The sequence below is a fragment of the Salmo salar genome, chromosome 04 (assembly GCF_965601325.2).
Source record: "Salmo salar chromosome 04, fSalSal1, whole genome shotgun sequence".
Taxonomy (NCBI): Eukaryota; Metazoa; Chordata; class Actinopteri; order Salmoniformes; family Salmonidae; genus Salmo; species Salmo salar.
In genome coordinates, this window is record NC_138294.1 from 91,547,514 (window position 1) to 91,564,074 (window position 16,561).

General features: G+C 43.8%; 1 pseudogene; it reads left to right on the forward strand.

Moving 5' to 3' along the window:
- Positions 1-8,416: 8,416 nt before the first annotated feature.
- LOC123742369 (olfactory receptor 10A4-like) lies at positions 8,417-9,676 on the forward strand (annotated as a pseudogene).
- Positions 9,677-16,561: the final 6,885 nt, after the last annotated feature.

The window sequence follows — 16,561 nt, forward strand, 5'->3', positions numbered from 1 at the left end:
GGAGGGAGGCAGGGATGGGGAGGGTGGGAGGGGTGTTTGTTGACACTGTGTCTCTAGTCTGCAGAGGATGACACAGGGAGGGAGGGAGGGAGGGAGGGAGGGAGGGGAGGGAGGGAGGGAGGGAGGGAGGGAGGGAGGCCGGGAAGAAGGCAGGGAGGGGTGTTTGTTGACACTGTGTCTCTAGTCTGCAGAGGATGACAGTTACAGTAAAGCTGACCTGTGAGAATACCGCTTTCTCTACAGAATACTAACGTCTACATATCTCATTAGTTCAGTGGTGTAAACAGAAGTGGAGGGAGGGAAGGAAGGAAGGAAGGAAGGAAGGAAGGAAGGAAGGAAGGAAGGAAGGAAGGAAGGAAGGAAGGAAGGAAGGAAGGAAGGAAGGAAGGAAGGAAGGAAGGAAGGAGATCAATGTACACAAACAACAAGTGTGCAGTTAAAATTGGCAAAAAACACACCGATTTCTATCCTCAGGGCAGTGGAGAGAGATAGAGATCCAGCCCCACCCTCTTTATATCAATGAATTGGCAAGGTCACTGGAACAGTCTGCAGCACCCAGCCTCACACTACTGGACTCAGAAATCAAATGTCTGCTGTTTTCAGATGATCTGGTGCTTCTGTCCAGAACCAAGGAGGGCCTACAGCAGCACCTAGATCTTCTGCACAGACTCTGTCAGACTTGGGTCCTGAAAGTGAAAATCAGTTAAGACAAAAATAATGGTGTTCCAAAAAAGGTCCAGTAGCCAAAACAACGAATACAAATTTTATCTAAACACTGTTGCCCTGGAGAACACAAAGAATTATACCTACCTCAGCCTAAACATCAACACCACAGGTAACTTCTACAAGGCTGTGAACGATCTGAGAGACAAGGCAAGAAGGGGCTTCTATGCCATCAAAAGGAACCTAAAACTCAACATCCCAATTAGGATCTGGCTAAAAATAATTCAGTTCGTTATAGAACCCATTGCCCTATATGGTTGTGAGGTCTGGGGTCCACTCACCAACCAAGAATTCACAAAATGGGACAAACAACCAATTGAGACTCTGCATTGCAGAATTCTGTAAAAAAATATATACTTTGCGTCCAAACAATGAAATACCATACCTGCTAATTATCAAACTCCAGAAAAGAGATTCTAAAATTCTAGAACCAGCTGATGCCCAAACATTCCATCACAGAGCCATCACCTACAGAGAGATGAACCTGGAGAAGAGTCCCCTCAGCAAGCTAGTCCTGGGGCTCTGTTCACAAACACAAACAGACCCCACAGAACCCTCACCTACAGAGAGATGAACCTGGAGAAGAGTCCCCTCAGCAAGCTAGTCCTGGGGCTCTGTTCACAAAACACAAACAGACCCCACAGAACCCTCACCTACAGAGAGATGAACCTGGAGAAGAGTCCCCTCAGCAAGCTGGTTCTGGGGCTCTGTTCACAAACACAAACAGACCCCACAGAGCCCTCACCTACAGAGAGATGAACCTGGAGAAGAGTCCCCCACAGCAAGCTGGTCCTGGGGCTCTGTTCACAAACACAAACAGACCCCCACAGAGCCCCAGGACAGCAACACAATTAGACCCAACCAAATTATGAAAAGCAAAAATGTACTATTTGACACACTGGAAAGAATCAACCACAAAAACTGAGCAAACTAGAATGCTGTTTGGCCCTAAACAGAGAGTACAAAGTGGCAGAATACCTGACCACTGTGACTGACCCCAAATTAAGGAAAGCTTTGACTATGTACAGACTCAGTGAGCATAGCCTTGCTATTGAGAAAGGCCGCCGTAGGCAGACCTGGCTCTCAAGAAAAGACAGGCTATGTGCACACTGCCCACAAAATGAGGTGGAAAACTGAGCTACACTTCCTAACCTCCTGCCAAATATATGACCATATTAGAGACACATATTTCCCTCAGATTACACACATCCACAAAGAATTTGAAACCAAATCAAACATTGACAAACTACCATGTCCGTCAGGTAAAATACCACAGTGTGCCATCACATCAGCAAGATGCGTGGACCGTTGCAATGCGATACGGGCAACCAGTGGAACACAAATAACATTGTAAATACCATGTATCTGTGTATTTATCTTCCCCTACTATTCGTACTACAGCCATTGGCACATTGCTAAAAAAAACACTGTACACAGCTGATAATATAACACTTGATATGTCTTGATCTTTTTCAAACCTTCGCGCAATGTGTTGTTGTTGATGTTGTTTTGTGTCCTCTCACTTTTGTTCACTGTTTATTTTCACTTGCTTTGGCATTGTAAAAAAAATATAAAAAATCACAGGATCTGATGTCACTGTTTCCAGAGTTAACAAACAGGTGGTCATCCGAGAGCCAATTAAAATATGTTGACACACCTGAAGAGAGTGTTTACAAGTAGACAGCTGGGGACAGACACACACACACACACACACACACACACACACACACACACACACACACACACACACACACACACACACACACACAGCAGTCAGCTGAGGATGACTGGTGACACTAATGACACTATGACACTGGGACTGACAACACTTAAAGTATTCCAAAATATATAGCTGTCAATAACAGCAATATACGGTAACATTGTCATCTTGTCTCATCTAAAGTCCTAGTTTGAAGTTGGGACCATTCATCATCGTTACACGTTCAGCTCCATCTTGAAAACGTCACTGCTGACATGGGGGGGGGGGGGGGGGGGGTATCAACAGTGGACTGATGAACAAAATACTAAAATATATTTTGTTAGTAAAGAGATCCTTTTAAATTAAACCAAGCTCTTCGGTCCTGTGTGGCTTAGACAGACATCCCAAAATGGCACCCTATTCCCTATATAGTGCACTACTTTTGACCAGAGCCCTATGGCACCCTATTCCCTATATATAGTGCACTGCTTTCTATGGACCCTGGTCAACAGTAGTGCATAATATAGGGTGTATAGGGTGCCATTGGGGATGTCTTCCAGCCACTCCACTTCATCCCTATAGGCCTCAAGAACCAGGTCCTAATCAAGAACCAGGTCCTAATGAAGAACCAGGTCCTAATCAAGAACCAGGTCAGAACCAGGTCCTAATGAAGAACCAGGTCCTAATGAAGAACCAGGTCAGAACCAGGTCCTAATGAAAAACCAGGTCCTAATGAAGAACAAGGTCCTAATGAAGAACCAGGTCCTAATCAAGAACCAGGTCAGAACCAGGTCCTAATGAAGAACCAGGTCAGAACCAGGTCCTAATCAAGAAACAGGTCCTAATGAAGAACCAGGTCCTAATGAAAAACCAGGTCCTAATGAAGAACCAGGTCCTAATGAAGAACCAGGTCCTAATGAAGAACCAGGTCCTAATTAAGAACCAGGTCCTAATGAAGAACCAGGTCCTAATTAAGAACCAGGTCCTAATCAAGAACCAGGTCCTAATGAAGAACCAGGTCCTAATGAAGAACCAGGTCCTAATTAAGAACCAGGTCCTAATGAAAAACCAGGTCCTAATTAAGAACCAGGTCCTAATCAAGAACCAGGTCAGAACCAGGTCCTAATGAAGAACCAGGTCCTAATGAAAAACCAGGTCCTAATTAAGAACCAGGTCCTAATCAAGAACCAGGTCCTAATTAAGAACCAGGTCCTAATCAAGAACCAGGTCCTAATGAAGAACCAGGTCCTAATCAAGAACCAGGTCAGAACCAGGTCCTAATCAAGAACCAGGTCAGAACCAGGTCCTAATGAAGAACCAGGTCCTAATCAAGAACCAGGTCAGAACCAGGTCCTAATCAAGAACCAGGTCAGAACCAGGTCCTAATGAAGAACCAGGTCCTAATCAAGAACCAGGTCAGAACCAGGTCCTAATCAAGAACCAGGTCAGAACCAGGTCCTAATTAAGAACCAGGTCCTAATCAAGAACCAGGTCCTAATTAAGAACCAGGTCCTAATCAAGAACCAGGTCCTAATTAAGAACCAGGTCCTAATGAAAAACCAGGTCCTAATTAAGAACCAGGTCCTAATCAAGAACCAGGTCAGAACCAGGTCCTAATGAAGAACCAGGTCCTAATCAAGAACCAGGTCAGAACCAGGTCCTAATGAAGAACCAGGTCCTAATTAAGAACCAGGTCCTAATTAAGAACCAGGTCCTAATCAAGAACCAGGTCAGAACCAGATCCTAATCAAGAACCAGGTCTTAATTAAATGAAAACATCCAGTCATTAAATAAGGGTCGTTATAGTGACGAATGATGATGCTCTGGGAATACACATAGCTTGAGGTTATTGACTACAACGGCAGGTAGCCTAGCGGTTATGAAAATTGGGCCACTAACCGGAAGGTTGCTGGTTCAAATTCCTGAGCCGACTAGGTGAAAAATCTATTAATGTGCCCCATGAGGAAGACATTCATCTCTTATAGTTCCTGAGAGTCACTCTGATTAAGAGCGTCTGCTAAATGACTTACAATATACTATACTGGTGGAGATTGTGACCTTCCAAAGCTGTGTGTAGAATAGTATAGCTATTCTAGCATAGCCCTAACTTCTTGACTTAATCATCTATCACCTTCTCCAAAAGCACTTGTGGGTTCGATGGTAAAGAATCATGTTACGATCAAATTATTTTCTATGGATTTTAATCCATCCAAGTAGCAGCAGCACAAACTTTAGTGACACAACGGCACGTTATCTCCTCACTTCACTTCTTTTGTCACTCACACATCTCTCACGTGAATCTCTTGTCATGCGCAGGTGAGTATGGGAAGGGTGTTTTCAGAATAAGAGCCCGAACATGAATTGTAAATGGCGATGTCATAACAAAAGTCTCAATTTTTGTAATTTTATTTTACCTTTATTTAACTAGGCAAATCAGTTAAGAACAAATTCTTATTTTCAATGAGTGGGTTAAATGCCTTGTTCAGGGGGCAGAACGACAGATTTGTTCCTTGTCATTGTAATTTTCTTTAACGGCCTAGGAACAGTGGGTGTAATTTACATTACATACAGTAGTTCTGATTACTAAACATATATTTCTGCATACCAAACAATGGCTAGAAATGATGGGTCAGGACCCACTTGGAGGTCACAGCTAATTGTTTTGGTTCTGGCTTTAAAACATTTTTATTGTATTTTTTCCTCTAAAGTCATATAAGAAAGCTTGAACAAAACCAGTTTCAAAAGTCATGAGCCAATAAGACCACGGACTGCTGGCTTCATCCGTCCCCTCTAACCATCCCCTGATAACCCATCAACTAACTAGGAAAGAGAATAGAAGAACAGCAGTACTGTAGACTGAGATGTCTGGATTTCAATATCACACAGTGTGTATCTATAGGAGGAAAACAAATGTAGTCCACTGGTTTATTCATGCTATGCTATGCTATGCTATGCTATGCTGTGCTGTGCAGTGCTATGCAATGCTATGGAGCTATGTTTTTTCCTGGGCTCAACACCTACAGTCCCCAGGTTCAGATGTCTATTTATTAGACTAATGGTTTTCCCTGAATCCCCCACCTCTCTTATTAAGGTTAATAAACGTCATCAGGGACCAGGATTAGTGCTTTCTCATTGAATTGATAGTCCCCACTGATCCTCTTAGATCCACTCGTAGAGTGGTCAACCAGTTGGCTCCATACAGTTGATGATTTGCAAGGTATAAGCTATCTCTAGATATACCCAGGCAATTCCAACAAGAAGGCACAACTTTGACGGTCCCACCCGCTTCCTACTGCAAGAAGGAACTGTGACTATCAGATTGTAACGGTAGAAGATGATGGCGTTGCAGTGAATAGCTGCAGTCTTACGAGCTCCGGACCAAATTTAGCTATTTTGTGTTTGTTTTTTTTACTCTGATCTTAACTTTTTTTGTACATATTGTTGGATGCAGAAACGTTGGTAAATACCCATTAAATTGCTGGTAGTTTATACATGGAGTGTGCGACTTTCTTTATTTTGATAGTTGATAGTTTATTCGCCGTTAGTCAGCACCTTCCACACAAACTACTATTCTGGGCGTACGCCAGCTCATGTTTTTTTTATATACATGTTTCCGCCATCATTTCCAATGACCGAAAACTGGTACCCGTGTGTATATAGCCAATTTATCGTTACTCATTCTGTATTTATTCCTTGTGTTATAATTTTTTCTACATTTTTCTCTCGGCATTGTTGGGAAGTAAACATTTCACTGTTAGTCTACACCTGTTTTTCACAAAGCATGTGACAAATACTCTGCATTGTTGAGGAGTAAACATTTCACTGTTAGTCTACACCTGTTTTTCAAAAAGCATGTGACAAATACAATTGTATTTTATTTGATTGGAAGTGAAAACCTAAAGTGTTGGGGCCAAATTTGTGGCCTAAAGTAAATCTACAACACAGCATGATGTAGCCAACAACAGTTCCATCATCACCTGCATGGCTACATGTAAACAAGTGAGGTGATGACTCAGCCATCCCAGGTGTACCAACACTCTAATTAGGTCTCTGATGACCACCTGTTTGTTGACGATGAATCTGAGGAATATGACAGGAACACTAGACCAGGTGGGAATACCGCTCTGCTTGTTACTGAGCGCTTGTTAGGACAGAGAGAGCGAGAGAGAGAGAGAGAGAGAGAGAGCGAGAGAAAGAGAGAAAGAGAGAGAGAGACAGAGAGACGGAGATAGAAGAGATGAGAGAGAGAAGGAGAGAGAAGTTAGAACGTTTTAATGTCAAAGTGTTAAACACCAAGGCCAATGCAAGTCAGCCAGTTTGTTCCAACTTGCAGTTTACTGCAAAGCTCTTTAAATAAACTACTGAAATTGTGGGACTAGACAAGGCTGTCCCTTCTCCCCCATTTTATTAATTACTACTGCACTGTTGGAGCTAGGAACACAAGCATTTCGCTACGCTAACAATAACCTGCTAAATATGTGTATGTGACCAATAAAATTTGATTTAATTTGATTTATTGATGAGAACATGAGGACAGTGAAATGGGAAGACAGGCCAATGAGAACATGAGGGCAGTGAAACGGGAAGACAGGCCAATGAGAGCATGAGGACAGTGAAACGGGAAGACAGGCCAATGAGAACATGAGGGCAGTGAAACGGGAAGACAGGCCAATGAGAACATGAGGGCAGTGAAATGGGAAGACAGGCCAATGAGAACATGAGGGCAGTGAACCGGGAAGACAGGCCAATGAGAACATGAGGACAGTGAAATGGGAAGACAGGCCAATGAGAACATGAGGGCTGTGAAACAGGAAGACAAGCCAATGAGAACATGAGGGCTGTGAAACAGGAAGACAAGCCAATGAGAACAGGGACCAGAAAGTCCTGACCCTTGGTCACTTTTAGAAAAATAGTGTTCCTATACAGGCTCAAAACATAGACACCTGTGTAGAAGGTCAGCTTCTCAGCTGTTAGAGACTTGTACTGCATCCCTACAAGTTATAAGACAGGCCCAATATTCCCCAATGAAAATGTATTTTGAGAAGCCAGTTCAGACAGCCAACCCATCAGCTGAGTTTGCACCAATCGTATTCACCACTCCTACCTTAGCATGGTGGTCTATTTAAGGTGACTAGATCTGATCACACATCCTCCGTTGTTGCGTTGCTGTTCACAACCTGTGTGCTGGTGTTTCCTGCTGGCCCACCATCATGTCCAGCACCAGCACCACCATGATCTCTGTCCTGCTGGCCCACCATCATGTCCACCACCAGCACCACCATGATCTCAGTCCTGCTGGCCCACCATCATGTCCACTACCAGCACCACCATGATCTCTGTCCTGCTGGCCCACCATCATGTCCAGCACCAGCACCACCATGATCTCTGTCCTGCTGGCCCACCATCATGTCCACTACCAGCACCACCATGATCTCTGTCCTGCTGGCCCACCATCATGTCCACTACCAGCACCACCATGATCTCTGTCCTGCTGGCCCACCATCATGTCCACTACCAGCACCAGCATGATCTCAGTCCTGCTGGCCCACCATCATGTCCACTACCAGCACCAGCATGATCTCAGTCCTGCTGGCCCACCATCATGTCCACTACCAGCACCAGCATGATCTCAGTCCTGCTGGCCCACCATCATGTCCACTACCAGCACCAGCATGATCTCAGTCCTGCTGGCCCACCATCATGTCCACTACCAGCACCACCATGATCTCTGTCCTGCTGGCCCACCATCATGTCCACTACCAGCACCACCATGATCTCTGTCCTGCTGGCCCACCATCATGTCCACCACCAGCACCACCATGATCTCTGTCCTGCTGGCCCACCATCATGTCCACTACCAGCACCACCATGATCTCTGTCCTGCTAGCCCACCATCATGTCCACTACCAGCACCACCATGATCTCAGTCCTGCTGGCCCACCATCATGTCCACTACCAGCACCACCATGATCTCTGTCCTGCTGGCCCACCATCATGTCCACTACCAGCACCAGCATGATCTCAGTCCTGCTGGCCGAGGTCAAAACCATCTCCTACTACTCTTGCATATCAAGCATGTACATCTACCACCTGGGTGACATCACAGAGTGTCTGTCCCTGTCCCTGATGACTTTGGACCAAACCATCTCCATCAGCACCCCTCTTAGGTACCACAGCATCCTGACCAATTGTGTTAGCAATAGCTTCCTGGTTCATAGTGTTCTCAGGAATTGAGCTTGCTTGGGCAGACTTTGACAGCCTTCCATACTGGCAGCCAATCATTCAATACAGGTTCTGTGAATCCCTAGCCTTAATCAGGGCTGCCTATGTCAACCCTGAACCTTACTTCCTGATGCCTACCATTCTGGCTCTATGGCTCATCACTGAGAAGTTTCCCTTAATTCTAGTGACGTACGTCAAAATAATTTACCCATTACTGAGACTGCTGTACATCATTGTGGTGTCACATCATTGTGGTGTCAAGTTACTACGCTCTAAAGTTAGACTCTGGGTTGTTGACCAGGACAGACCCGAGGCTGAGTCTGACGGAGCGTAATACCTTACTGGTTATAGCCCCGTTGTTACCTTCTCTGATCAACCTTACAGTCTACTGTCCTGAAGACAAGAGATTAGAGAGACTGGTTGTGATACTCTCTAGAAACAGAGTCACAGCATTAAAATAATACAGGGAATGGGAGGGGGCGAGCATTGATCCTGGGTCACTCTTGGGAAATGCAAACATGCTACACACGGTCCAATATGGGTATCACACTTGGGGGAGATTGTAACGTGTCTCATTAGTGAGGATCGCTACAATAATCTAATAAGGTAGCAACCTTTTGATGCTTTCCAGTAACCTGACATAGACCCTGACCCTGACATAGACCCTGACCCTGACCCTGACCCTGACCTAGACCCTGACCTGGACCCTGACCTGACCCTGACCCTGACCCTGACCTGGACCCTGACCCTGACCTGGACCCTGACCCTGACATAGACCCTGACCCTGACCCTGACCTGGACCCTGACCTAGACCCTGACCTGGACCCTGACCTGACCCTGACCCTGACCTGGACCCTAACCCTGACCTGGACCCTGACCTAGACCCTGACCCTAACCTAGACCCCTGACCCTGACCTAGACCCTGACCCTGACCGTGACCCTGACCTAGACCCTGACCCTGACCCTGACCCAGACCCTGACCTGGACCCTGACCTGACCCTGACCCTGACCCTGACCTGGACCCTGACCTAGACCCTGACCCTGACCTAGACACTGACCTAGACCCTGACCCTGACTACAGAGAGCAAACAGAAGCACCGTGACCTCCGTCCAGATCTCCAGCTGTTGAAACACAGTGACCTCCGTCCAGATCTGCAGCTGTTGAAACACAGTGACCTCCGTCCAGATCTCCAGCTGTTGAAACACAGTGACCTCCGTCCAGATCTCCAGCTGTTGAAGCACAGTGACCTCCGTCCAGATCTCCAGCTGTTGAAACACAGTGACCTCCGTCCAGATCTCCAGTTGTTAATCTTCACTCGCTACACTAGCGGCAGCTGTGTGATAGTCTTGGAGTCTCAAAATAAGAAACATCTTTTTCCAGAAAGTACATGTATTTAACATGTACCAGGAATTTGACATGGTGAAATGGTGCGACAACAATAAACACAATACACAGACAGAATAGAAAGACGAAGAGTTGACACCTGATCCACATTCAGTATATGCAGCAAAAACAGAACAATTATGCATAGTGAAAAGGATGCATAAACACATTTACAGTAGATGATGTACAATATGGAGTGGATATACACACTCACTGGACAGTTTATTAGGTACACCCATCTAATACCGGGTCGGACCCCCTTTGCCTCCAGAACAGCCTGAATTCTTCGAGGCATGGATTCTACAAGTCGGAAATGCTCCACAGGGATGTTGGTCCATACTGAAGCAATGGCAATATGCAGTTATTGCAGATTGGACGGTCGTACAGCATCGCCTCCAACCTGTACCGTTGACACCAGGCAGGATGGGTCCATGGATTCATGCTGCTTAAGCCAAACACTGACTCTGCCATCAGCATGATGCAACAGGAAATGGGATTCGTCGGACCAGGGTATGTTTTCACACTCCTCAATTGTAAGAAAGTGTTTGACCTGGGGAAAACCCCATACATTTAATGTCCTCTTCTTCTTCTCTTCAGGTCGACGGGGTCATCAGAGTCCAGGTTCAGGTCGGCGGGGTCATCAGAGTCCATGTTCAGGTCTGTGGGGTCATCAGAGTCCAGGTTCAGGTCGGTGGGGTCAACAGAGTCCAGGTTCAGGTCGGCAGGGTCATCAGAGTCCATGTTCAGGTTGGTGGGGTCATCAGAGTCCAGGTTCAGGTCGGTGGGGTCATCAGAGTCCAGGTTCAGGTTGGTGGGGTCATCAGAGTCCAAGTTCAGGTTGGTGGGGTCATCAGAGTCCAGGTTCAGGTCGGTGGGGTCATCAGAGTCCAGGTTCAGGTCGGTGGGGTCATCAGAGTCCAGGTTCAGGTCGGTGGGGTCATCAGAGTCCAGGTTCAGGTCGGCAGGGTCATCAGAGTCCATGTTCAGGTTGGTGGGGTCATCAGAGTCCATGTTCAGGTTGGTGGGGTCATCAGAGTCCAGGTTCAGGTCGGCGGGGTCATCAGAGTCCATGTTCAGGTCGGCGGGGTCATCTACTTCTGGGCTTCCCCCGGTGGAAGGCTTTAATACATTTGGAGTATCTGTCAACCATTACCAACATATATTTTATTTTATTTTACAGGCAGGCATGTGAACAAAAATAATTTACATATTTACAAACTTAGATGTTGGGCACAGATTTCTGCGGCGATTGTAGTCAATTTGGGTGCTACCATTATTTTCTACAAGCCCTTACCATTCCCCCCTTAGACCCATGACTCACACCGTGATTCATGCTTCCCAAACTAATAACAGTGCCAGTTAAATAAAAATAAACGAATCACTAATCATCCGAATCAGAATTATTGATCAATTATAAAGGGTAAAGAAAAAAGGTTAGGGATATAATATATATTTATATATTATATTAATAATATATATTGTATATTATATTAATAATATATATTGTATATTATATTAATAATATATATTTTAAATATATTTGTGAGATTTTTATCAACAAAAAGTTGGAGCTGGCTTATCAGCACTTTCTTGTTTTCCACAGCCCTGGTACTAAAACATTTATTTGGATCTACATGTATATAGAGACATATTACATACAGTTGAAGTCGGAAGTTTACATACACCTTAGCCAAATACATTTAAACTCCGTTTATCACAATACCTGACATTTAATCCTAGTAAAAATTCCTTGTCTTAGGTCATTTAGGATCACCACTTTATTTTAAGAATGTGAAATGTCAGAATCATAGTAGAGAGAATTATTTATTTCAGCTTTTATTTCTTTCATCACATTCCCAGTGGGTCAGAAGTTTACATACACTCAATTAGTATTTGGTAGCATTGCCTTTAAATTGTTTAACTTGGGTCAAACGTTTTGGTTAGCCTTCCACAAGCTTCCCACAATAAGTTGGGTGAATTTTGGCCCATTCCTCCTGACAGAGCTGGTGTAACTGAATCAGGTTTGTAGGCCTCCATGCTCGCACACACTTTTTCAGTTACGCCCACAAATTTTCTATAGGATTGAGGTCAGGGCTTTGTGAAGGCCACTCTAATACCTTGATTTTGTTGTCCTTAAGCCATTTTACCACAACTTTGTAAGTATGCTTGAGGTCATTGTCCATTTGGAAGACCCATTTGCGACCAAGCTTTAACTTGTTGCGGATTAGTGGGACGCTACCGTCCCATTTTGACAATTTCCGGTGAAATTGCAGAGCGCCAAATTCAAATTAAATTACTATAAATATTAAACTTTCATGAAATCACAAGTGCAATACATCAAAATAAAGCTTAACTTGTTGTTAATCTTGCCGCCATGTCAGATTTCAAAAAGGTTTTACGGCGAAAGCAAACCATGCGATTATCTGAGGACAGCGCCCAGCACACAAATGCATAACAAATCATTTTCAACTAGGGAGTTGCGACACGAAAGTCAGAAATAGCGATATAATATATGCGTTACCTTTGAAGATCTTCTTCTGTTGGCACTCCAAAAGGTCCCAGTTAAATTACAAATGGTAATTTTGTTCGATTATGTCATTCTTTATATCCATAAAAACTCCATTTAGCTGGCGCACTTCAGTCAATAATCCACTCGGTTTGCCTCCTTAAAAATGCATACAAAATTAATCCGAAATGTTACCAATAAACTTATCCAAACAAGTCAATCAACGTTTAAAATCAAACAATAGGTACCCTAATACGCAAATAAACGATAAAATTTAAGACGGAGAATCGTTATAATCTTTACCGGAAAAAAATACCAAAGAACACGCTCTCATTTACGCGCTTGGAACTGCAATCGGGCACGATTTCGCCCTATTATAAAAGTGCCAGCCATTGAAATCAGTGGTAGGTTGAATTTTATTTTTGGGGGGATGGTTTGTCCTCGGGGTTTTGCTTGCCATTTCAGTTCTGTTATACTCACAGACATTATTTGAACAGTTTTAGAAACTTTAGAGTTTTAGAGTTTCTAAAATTTTCTATGCATATCCTAGATCTGGGCCTAAGTAGCAGGCAGTTTACTTTGGGCACGCTTTTCATCCAGACGTCAAAATACCGCCCATATCCCAAAGAAGTTAACTTCCTGACTGATGTCTTGACATGTTGCTTCAATATATCCACATAATTTTCCTTTCTCATGATGCCATCTATTTTGTGAAGTGCACCAGTGCCTCCTGCAGCAAAGCACCCCCACAACATGATGCTGCCACCCCCGTGCTTCACGGTTGGGATGTTGTTCTTCGGCTTGTAAGCCACCCCCTTTTTCCTCCAAACATAACGATGGTCATTATGGCCAAATAGTTATTTTTTTGTTTCATCAGACCAGAGGACATTTCTCCAAAAAGTACGATCTTTGTCCCCATGTGCAGTTGCAAACCGTAGTCTGGCTTTTTTTTATGGCGGTTTTGGAGCAGTGGCTTCTTCCTTGCTGAATGGCCTTTCAGGTTATGTCGATATAGGACTCGTTTTACTGTGGATATAGATACTTTTGTACCTGTTTCCTCTAGCATCTTCACAAGGTTCTGGGATTGATTTGCACTTTTCGCACCACAGAATGCGTCTCCTTCCTGAGCAGAATGATGGTTGCGTGGTCCCATGGTGTTTATACTTGCGTACAATTGTTTGTACAGATGAACGTGGTACCTTCAGGTGTTTGGAAATTGCTTCCAAGGATAAACCAGACTTGTGGATGTCTACAATTTTTTTCTGAGGTCTTGGCTGATTTCTTTTGATTTTCCAATGATGTCAAGCAAAGAGGCACTGAGTTTGAAGGTAGGCCTTGAAATATATGTACAGGTACACCTCCAATTGACTCAAATGATGTCAATTAGCCTATCAGAAGCTTCTAAAGCCATGACATCATTTTCTGGAATTTTCCAAGCTGTTTAAAGGCACAGTCAACTTAGTGTATGTAAACTTCTGACCCACTGGAATTGTGATACAGTGAGTTATAAGTGAAATAATCTGTCTGTAAACAATTGTTGGAAGCATTACTTGTGTCATGCACAAAGTAGATGTCCTAACCGACTTGCCAAAACTATAGTTTGTTAACAAGACATTTGTGGAGTGGTTGAAAAACGAGTTTTAATGACTCCAACCTAAGTGTATGTAAACTTCCGACTTCAAGTGTGTATAGAGACATTACATAGAGACATATTACATATATATAGACATATTTCATATGACACATATATAGAGACCTACCCTTACCACCTGGGGGCGGCCCGTCGGAAAGTCCAGGATCCAGTTGCAGAGGGAGGTGTTTAGTCCCAGGGTCCTTAGCTTATTGATGAGCTTTGAGGACACTGTGATGTTGAACGCTGAACTGTAGTCAATGAATAGCATTCTCACATAAGTGATCCTTTTGTCCAGGTGGGAAAGGGCAGTGTGGAGTGCAATAGAGATTGCATCATCTGTGGATCTGTTTGGGCGGTATGCAAATTGGAGTGGGTCTAGGGTTTCTGTGATAATGGTGTTGATGTGAGCCATGACCAGCTTTCTAGACCGGAAGCTTGGCCCCCCCCCACTGCTTATTTTTCAAATTCATGCTTCCTTCTACCTGACATGAAGTGATGTGTCAATGGTAGGTATACTATACAGTGAATGAATAAATGGAATGTCTTGAGAGGTGTGGTTTGTATTACACAGTATTTTAATGTAATCTCTATTGCACTCCACACTGCCCTTTCACACCTGGACAAAAGGAACACCTATGTGAGAATGCTATTCATTGACGACATGGCATTGGTGCAGGCACGTTGGCTGATAGGTAATGTTTATCACACATACAACATATTAATGAATATTTCGTGTTTTATATCACTTGAACTTCCAAACTGGCAGTGAATACATGGAAAAACGGACCAAAACGCTCTACCATTTAAGGTTTAAAACTTCTTCGGGATAGGTGTCCCTTCCACGGGACGGTTGAGCTAACATAGGCTAACGCGATTAGCATGAGGGTGTATTACTACCACATACCAGTTAAGTTCATCCAGGAAGCTCTTGCTATATTTTGTGTGCAACAAATATAGCCTCTTACAAGGCATGACTCAATATATACTAATGAGCCAGAAACAACAATATCATGCACCCACTAGTGGTCAAAAGGTTTTGGGTGCTCCAAAAATACGGTATGGTACTGTATTCTGTGGGATGGAATTACAGTACCATTCAAAATACAGCCATTTTTTTTCCCAGCCCACAAAACCTTCCCACAATACATTATAATTTACCGTACGCTGCAGTAAAACGTTTTTTTTTCCCACATTATTTTACTGGTGATAATACCCCAAAATTACTGTATAAATTGCAGTTTTCCATCACAGTGTGATCAGTCAGTCCTTACATGCATCCGGAACTCTGTCTAGGTATTTGAGAATGGTTCTATTTCTCCAGTACATCTAATGTTCACATTACAATGTGCTCACATTACACATTACACCGTGTTCACATTACACCGTGTTCACATTACACCGTGTTCACATTACACATTACACCGTGTTCACATTACACATTACACCGTGTTCACATTACACCGTGTTCACATTACACATTACACCGTGTTCACATTACACCGTGTTCACATTACACCGTGTTCACATTACACATTACACCGTGTTCACATTACACATTACACCGTGTTCACATTACACCGTGTTCACATTACACCGTGTTCACATTACACATTACACCGTGTTCACATTACACATTACACCGTGTTCACATTACACATTACACCATGTTCACATTACACCATGTTCACATTACACATTACACCATGTTCACATTACACCGTGTTCACATTACACATTACACCGTGTTCACATTACACATTACACCATGTTCACATTACACCGTGTTCACATTACACCATGTTCACATTACACCATGTTCACATTACACATTACACCATGTTCACATTACACCGTGTTCACATTACACATTACACCATGTTCACATTACACATTACACCATGTTCACATTACACCGTGTTCACATTACACCATGTTCACATTACACCATATTCACATTACACATTACACCATGTTCACATTACACCGTGTTCACATTACACCATATCTGTTTAGATAGAGAAGACTTGCACAGCCCTAGAGAGGGGTGGCCGGGGATGAAAATTTCTATGACGGACATGAGTGGAGTGACAACAGTGACATCAGCAGAGGGCAGGTTTTTTATTGGCTGTTGGCTGTCTTGTCAAAAGGGCATGCTGGGTATAAGGCTGGGAGGTACAGAGCGGGACACGCCACACACCTCTGGGGGGCTCTTGTTGGGAGGGAGGTAAGGATGGAGAGATGTAGGCTGTCTTTTAATATTTGTGTCACTTCATGTATGTTACGTGGGAGGTAAGGATGGAGAGAGATCATACAAGGTCTTCAACATCTCTCTCTCTCCCTCCCTCTCTCCCTCCCTCTCTCCTGCAGCTGAAACAATTTTAACTGAGTAGTTAA